The sequence below is a fragment of the Diceros bicornis genome, chromosome 29, assembly GCF_020826845.1.
Source record: "Diceros bicornis minor isolate mBicDic1 chromosome 29, mDicBic1.mat.cur, whole genome shotgun sequence".
Taxonomy (NCBI): Eukaryota; Metazoa; Chordata; class Mammalia; order Perissodactyla; family Rhinocerotidae; genus Diceros; species Diceros bicornis.
The window spans coordinates 4,381,163-4,388,427 of NC_080768.1; positions in this window are offsets into that span (position 1 = coordinate 4,381,163).

Sequence of the window (7,265 nt, forward strand, 5' to 3'; positions counted from 1 at the left end):
TGCAGAGGGAAACGTAGAGACACAGAGAGGGGCTCTTGTTCAGAGGCATCAGGAAAAGCATTTGGGAAAGATGCTTGAGTTGTGACTTAGAAGACAAATAGAGTTAACCAGATTGAGCAAGTGGAGGAAAAGTCTTACAAATATAAAGGGCAGCCCAGTGAAATTATAAAAGGAAAGGAAAGTCATAAGAGCTTCTAATTTCATGAAGCAATGAGTAATTCATTCAACTGAAGCTTGGCAGAGCTTGGGGTTAGAGTAATAGGAACCCAATTACAAAGGACCTTTGTTTTGATGTTTGAGGAATGTCATCAACAGACCTTATTTTGGGACTTAACAAGATCAGATTTGAGATTTAGATAGAACCCACAAGCAGCCCAGTGGAAAATAATTTAGACACAAAGTACAACCAGGAAGTTATTACAGTTATATGGGTAAAGATAATAGTAAAATAATGGCTTCCACCCTCTGAATATGTATTATGCACTAGACACCACTGCTAAGGCTTTATATAGATTGTCTTATTTTAATTCTTACAACAATCTTAGAGGGTAAGACACATTAGGTCTTTATTATAAATATGAGGAAACTGAGGCTCAGAGAGGTTAAAATTAATTTCCCCAAGATTAGAAAGCAGAGCTAGGACGTTATGCAAAAAATATCTAGCTTCCAAAATCATGTTTTTAACATGTTAAGAAACAAAGACAGGGGCCAGCCTGGTCGCGCAAGCGGTTAAGTGCACATGTTCCACTGCTGTGGCCTGGGGTTCGCCGGTTCGGATCCTGGGCGCACACCAATGCACTGCCTGTCAAGCCATGCCGTGGCAGTGTCCCATATAAAGTAGAGGAAGATGGGCATGGATGTTAGCTCAGGGCCAATCTTCCTCAGCAAAAAAAAAAAAGAGAGAGAGAGAGAGGAGGATTGGTATCGGATGTTAGCTCAGGGCTGATCTTCCTCACCAAAAAAAAAAAAAAAGAAACAAAGACAAAAATGATCTCCTAGTGAAGTAATGATGACATTCGAAATGGCATGCCATTAGTAATGGAATGGATTTTCCAGGATTTAGGAAGACAAATCAGTACAGGAGTTAGTGAGCAGTTATAAGGAGGGTGGCTTATTACACAGACTCTAACCCAATTCCCAGGTTTCCAAAGGAAATGAGTAACAAGATAGGGAAAAAGAAGAGTTTCGATGTGATTCTTTATTTCCTTCAGAGTATAAATTATTGTCATTTACATATGTGTGTACTTTCTCTCCCCTTAGTGGGATGTAAGTTCCATGAACATTGATACCTGATCTCTCTTGGTCATCACTCTATTACCTATGCCTGGAACAGTACCTGGCATATATGAGACAATGAAAAAATGCCTTACTAAAGGGACCAAATTTGGAAGCAATGAGGAAGTGATGGCTACCATCTTGACCAGTCACAATGTGTCATCTGTCTGTATCAGTCTTCTTAAAAATGAAGTTAAATTAAAGAACACTGATTACCACATAATATTCTATCTTTGAGTGACTTGAACTTGGCACATCATCAGAAAGAGTTCACTGAATTATTAAATCCCAGTGTTTAATATTATTGATATTATAGATACCATCCTAGCCAGACTGATTTTTTTTTTACGTATGAGAGAAAGACTTCTCCATTATCATGGGCATAAATTATGCTCCCTCAAAATTCGTATTTGGAAGTCCTAACTGGCAGCACCGCAGAATGTGGCTGTATTTACAGATAGAGCCTTAGAAGGTAAAATAAGCTCATTAGGGTGGGCCCTAATCCAATATGCTGGTGTCCTAATAAGAAGAGGAGATTAAGACATAGACATGGACAGAGGGATGATGATATGAAGAGACACAAAGAGAAGATGGCCATCTACAAGACAAGGAGAGTGGCCTCAGAAGAAATGAACCCTGCTGACACCTTGATCTTGAACTACTTGCCTCCAGAACTGTGAGGAAATAAATTTCTGTTGTTTAGGCCCTCCAATCTGTGGTGCTTTGTTACGGCAGCCCTAGCAAATGAACACACCCACCAATATGGTGGACTGGATTGACCTGGAAGGAATTTCTTCTCATTCTAATCACAGGGAAATTCCAAATAAAATAAAGCAATATCGTATTTGATACATGGCTGAGCTCATGATCAAGATAGAGGAATTTCTAGCTGGTAGAAATAAAGAGGCAACTCAGAGTGACTGAACTGGACAGGAGCTACAGCTAAAATAGCTCACTGGTTAACTGTGGGTGGAGGGAAGCGCAGAAAATTGGGGGTTGGGGTCTAAGGTCTCTGTAGAGGGGAGTCTAGGATGCAGATCCTAATGTATACAGCAATTTGGAGCCAAGGTACTTCCATAAATTCTCAAGTCACTTAGAGAACAGAAACTAGAAGAACTCTGTCCATGGGATGTGGGAAGTACGGACAGAGGAAGTTTGCCACTTCCTCCGGCAGCAGATAGAAAATGAGCATTTACCAAAAGAGAACGGATCCCCATGCTGGTGCAGATTGTGAGTGTGAAATTCAAATTCACAGTAGTTTCTTAAAGCAAAGACTCAAAGACAATAAATAAATAGGAAAATTGACCAGGAACCAATGAATGCCTGGATACCCAGCAAAGATAAATGTTTCACCTACCCTAGAGATATTCCATAGCCTCAGGTGCATGTGGAAAGTACAGGAAGAAACCCTGCTGTTGAGTCTCCAATCAATGTCCTGACCACTCCAAGAAAGGAACCGCCAGGGATGAGAGATAGCAAATGCGAAAATAAAGATAACGTCCACTCAGGTCACAAACAAACACACAAACTAAAAATAACATAAAAATCCAAACAAAAATTTAAAATAAATATATGTGAATTTTCCAAAGCCTTGAAAGACTAGGAACCATTAGAATATATGGAGCCTTCTAAGAAAACATCAGATTGATTTAGAAATTCTAGTAATAAAAACATGATTAATTAAATACAAATATCATTGAGTAGTTTGAATAGGCAACTAAGCTGACTAAAAAATAATGATTTGGAAAATTTGAGAAAAGCGCAGAAAATACAGCCCAGGAAGACTGTAAGACAGAAAATCTTAAAAAAAAAATATGCTAGGAGGTAAAGAAGCTAAAATGAGGAATTTCAAAATACATCTAATAAGAGTATCAGGGGAAAATCAAAGGGAGGAAATATTTAAAGACAAAATGGCTAAAAAGAGTTTATGACTGGAAAATGGCCCGAGTCCTTATCGTGAAGGACCCTACCAGGTCCTGAAGCAATTGAACGTGCCCTTGGATGCTTACTTGAATACAGTCATGCATTGCTTAACAGCAGGGTACATTCCGAGAAATGTGTCATTAGGTGTTGTTATGCAAACATCATAGAGGCACTTACACAAACCCAGATAGTATAGCCTACTACGCACCTAGACTCTATGGTACTGGTCTTATGGGATCACCGTTGTATATGCAGTCCATCGTTGACCAAAGCGTCATTGTGTGGCACATGACTGTAATATATAAGGTGATGGACAAATGTGCTTCAGACACATTTTTGGACTAGAAACTTGAAGAAAATGACAGCATGATGTCTCAGAAAACAATTTCACCTAAATAACAAGTTGTAAGAGAAGTCTTTGGGAAATGGATGAAATTCCAAACAATTTTTGCAAAAACAGCCCTTTTATTAATCATGCTTCCAAAGTCAAACGTGAAGTAAAAAAGGCAAATCATGCTACCAAGTGAGATTGCCAGAATAAGTACACTTATAAAACAAAATTCATTTCAGTCATTTTCTGTTTGTCCTACAAATTGACCACCAAAGTAAACCTTTGTTTTGACAATTATTGAGAAATTGTAGCCCACATTTTCAACTATTAACATTATGTGGCCTTATTTTAGTATCAGTTGTTCTTAGTTAAAAGGATATTCAGTATTACCTGCATTTTCAAACAAAGACATGAATGGTACTTTTTTTTTATGAGGAGAAGATCAGCCCTGAGCTAACATCCATGCTAATCTTTCTCTTTTTGCTGAGGAAGACCGGCTCTGAGCTAACATCTATTGTCAATCCTCCTTCTTTTTTTTTTTTTTGCCCAAAGCCCCAGTAGATAGTTGTACGTCATAGTTGCACACCCTTCTAGTTGCTGTATGTGGGACGCAGCCTCAGCATGGCCGGAGAAGTGGTGCGTTGGTGCGTGCCTGGGATCCAAACCCGGCTGCCAGTAGCGGAGCGCGCGTACTTAACCGCTAAGCCACAGGGCCGGCCCAGTACTTTTTATTTTTGTAAAGAAAATTGACTTCCAGAGAAACTATTTGGGGAAAACCATACTGAAAAAGATGTAATAGAAAAATACGATAGTTTTTCAACAAAGGACAGAGAAAAGTGAAAAAAAAAATGTTGCTATTAAATTTGAAATACCACTTATTAGAGAATACTTTTGCAATAACAAAGACCATCAGTACATCTATGACTGCTGTAGCTAAAGTGTTTTCTTTTTCTTTTTCAATTTCAAAAGAGTTCTCGAATTTTCTTCAAAAGTTTTTTTTCCCCCTTCAGAGGACAGTATTCACACATCTAAGAAAGCACCTTGATTAATGAGGTTTTGTGCTATCATAGTAATCATTACTGTCAGCAAGATGGTGCTGATGCTACATGTAATAATAGCTGGTTTGTTAAGTGCCTCTGTGAGGAAAGCACTGGACTTGCTGCTTTACACAGTCGTCTCATCTGAGGCAAAATTTTCAGCTCAAGTCAGTGATTTAAAATATGTGACTTCGTGAAAGTGCTGCTGAGGACATTTTCTCCTGAGAAAGTCTATAAAATGCGTGTGAAGAGCCATGAAGAGGAAATTATTGACCCCCTTGGAAGTCATTAGATGGGACCGACTGTTACTGAAGTTGGTGTCATAGGCCACTCAGTCTCTTCTATGTCCTCTCTTTGGGCTCGACTCTGTGAATCCATTAGCCTTTGACCTCCACTCATGATTTTCTGTACAATATCATTATTCAAAATTGGCTGAGGATGCCACCGGGTGCAAGTACACTTGAATCATTTTACGTCGTCGGTCATTTCCAACGACTCTTTTCCAATATTTAAAACCCTTCGAACAGTACACCACACAAGTGGAACTGGTCTAACAATCTCTAAGTTAGACATACAAAGAGAGGGATACAAGACCATCAACTCTTGCTTCGAACCGTTAATTTTTTTTCCAAGTCAATGCAGAAGCGGCCTATTGCCTACGGGGAAATTTACCCTATCAGTGAAGATGAGTGAAATAGAAGTGATCAGAAAGAATAAAATTTGGAATACTAAGATATTTAGAACTAGTAATTGTTTATTTTATTTTATTTTATTGAGGAAGCTTGGCCCTGCACTAACATCTGTTGCCAATCTTCTTCTTTTTTCTTTTTTCTCCCCAAAGCCCCGGTACATAGTCGTGTATCATAGCTGTAGAGTTGTAGTTCTTCCATATGGGACACCGCCTCAGCATGGCTCGATGAGCGGTGAGTAGGTCTGAGCCCAGGATCCGAAGTGATGGACCCCGGGCCACCGAAGTGGAACTTGTGAACTTAACCCCTATGCCATTGGGCCAGCCCCAGTAATTGTTTATTTTTGAAGAGCAGATGTGCAGAATTTCTTTTCCTCAATTCAGCAATTAGTAAAAATTTCACAAATGGATAATAATGACTGATAGTCTACTTTCTCTCTGTTTTAACTTGTAATATTAAACATGTTTGTTTCTCCCTTTTGTTTGGGACTGTTGGCCTTTGTTCCACTGGTAAGATACATATATGACTATAATGTCTACAGTTTTTATTTCAGAGAGGCATAATCTGGATATTTACTAACAGACATCAGTATTGATGGATGAGAGAACACAATTCTCAAAAATCATGCTTGACCCACACGCAAGGCTCACAAAAACAGAATAAGATTTCCTACAAGGATGGGTCTGTAGGCTTTAGAGCCAGTAATATCAGGCTGCCTTGACTACATGGTGTGATTTCAGGGATACTGAAAAAGTTCTGCCAAACTGGTCCCTGCTGCACCTTGAATGCCCACCATTAAAGTCATTCATCTGAGTTAAGAAAATTGCCAGTAAGACCTCTATTAAAATGCAAATGTGTTCCCTGGGTGGGGAAACACATTAAATCATTATCAGCCATTAACACTTTAGACCAAATTAGTTTCAGATTTATTAGCCAATTACTCAAAGTACAGAAGGAATGCCACACAGGAGAGGTTAGTTTAAGTTGGTTTGGAGAGAACTGGGAGACTAAAAGAACTATGCAGTGAGGTCTTACAGAGGCTTTCAATCTTTTTATTATTCAGTGGTTTAAAAAAAAAAATGAAATGATACGTAAAATTGTCACATGAAAATATTTAAGAAAGAGGAACTTCTCTTCACAAAACAGAGGTCAGGGCCCAGAGTTCTAAAGGCTCGCCTCCTCCTCACTCCTCCCACCCCACCCCTCCAACATGGTTCCCGAGGCCACTCCAAAGAACCGAGGGTTCTGAGAAGTATAGTTAGGAAAACAATTCTCTTGGGGTATTTATTCTATTGTTCATGCTTTCCTCTGTCCCCTTTCCCCCATATCACATTAAAATGGAGTAGAAGCCGCAGTACAGGTGGAGATAGACTCTTGGAAAACTGGCTGCTAAGGAAGCACTGTATTCCATAGCAAACACCAAGCTCCGTGCCCAATATGTTGAACGGCTGCTCTGTCATTCCACTATATATCTGAGAGTCAGGAAAAATGTATATGCATCCTAAATGAATGTATATAGCCTATTTTCTCTTCAAGACCATCATTGATATTCATTTCAAACCTAACCAAATGGAGGAGGTGGTGTTTTTAAATGCTTCAAATCTCTGAAGGAGCCTTTGTCCCCAGAACATTCTAGAAACATTCTAAGGAGAGAAGAGAGATGAAAAAGAAGCTCCAAGTGGATACTTGAGCAAGTCACCCTTGACTGACATAGACATCTTGCTAAAGTCTACATGGCTCAGTGAACCCGTATGGGATTTGGATGCTTGGGCAGTAGAAAATGGTGATCTTCAGAACCAAGCAGAAATATTCTATCATAAAGTGGGTGGCCAACCAATATTTGGTTAATTTCTGAGTTCAATGGGTCTTTGGAAAGGAAATCTGGATCATTCTCAGACTGTCAAAATCTGGGGGTGGAAGTTAGGAAGCAGGAAAGTAAGTAAATATCACACATACATACATATGCAAGGAAGGAAAGTGTGCATAGAATGAAAAAAAAATGTAAATCCA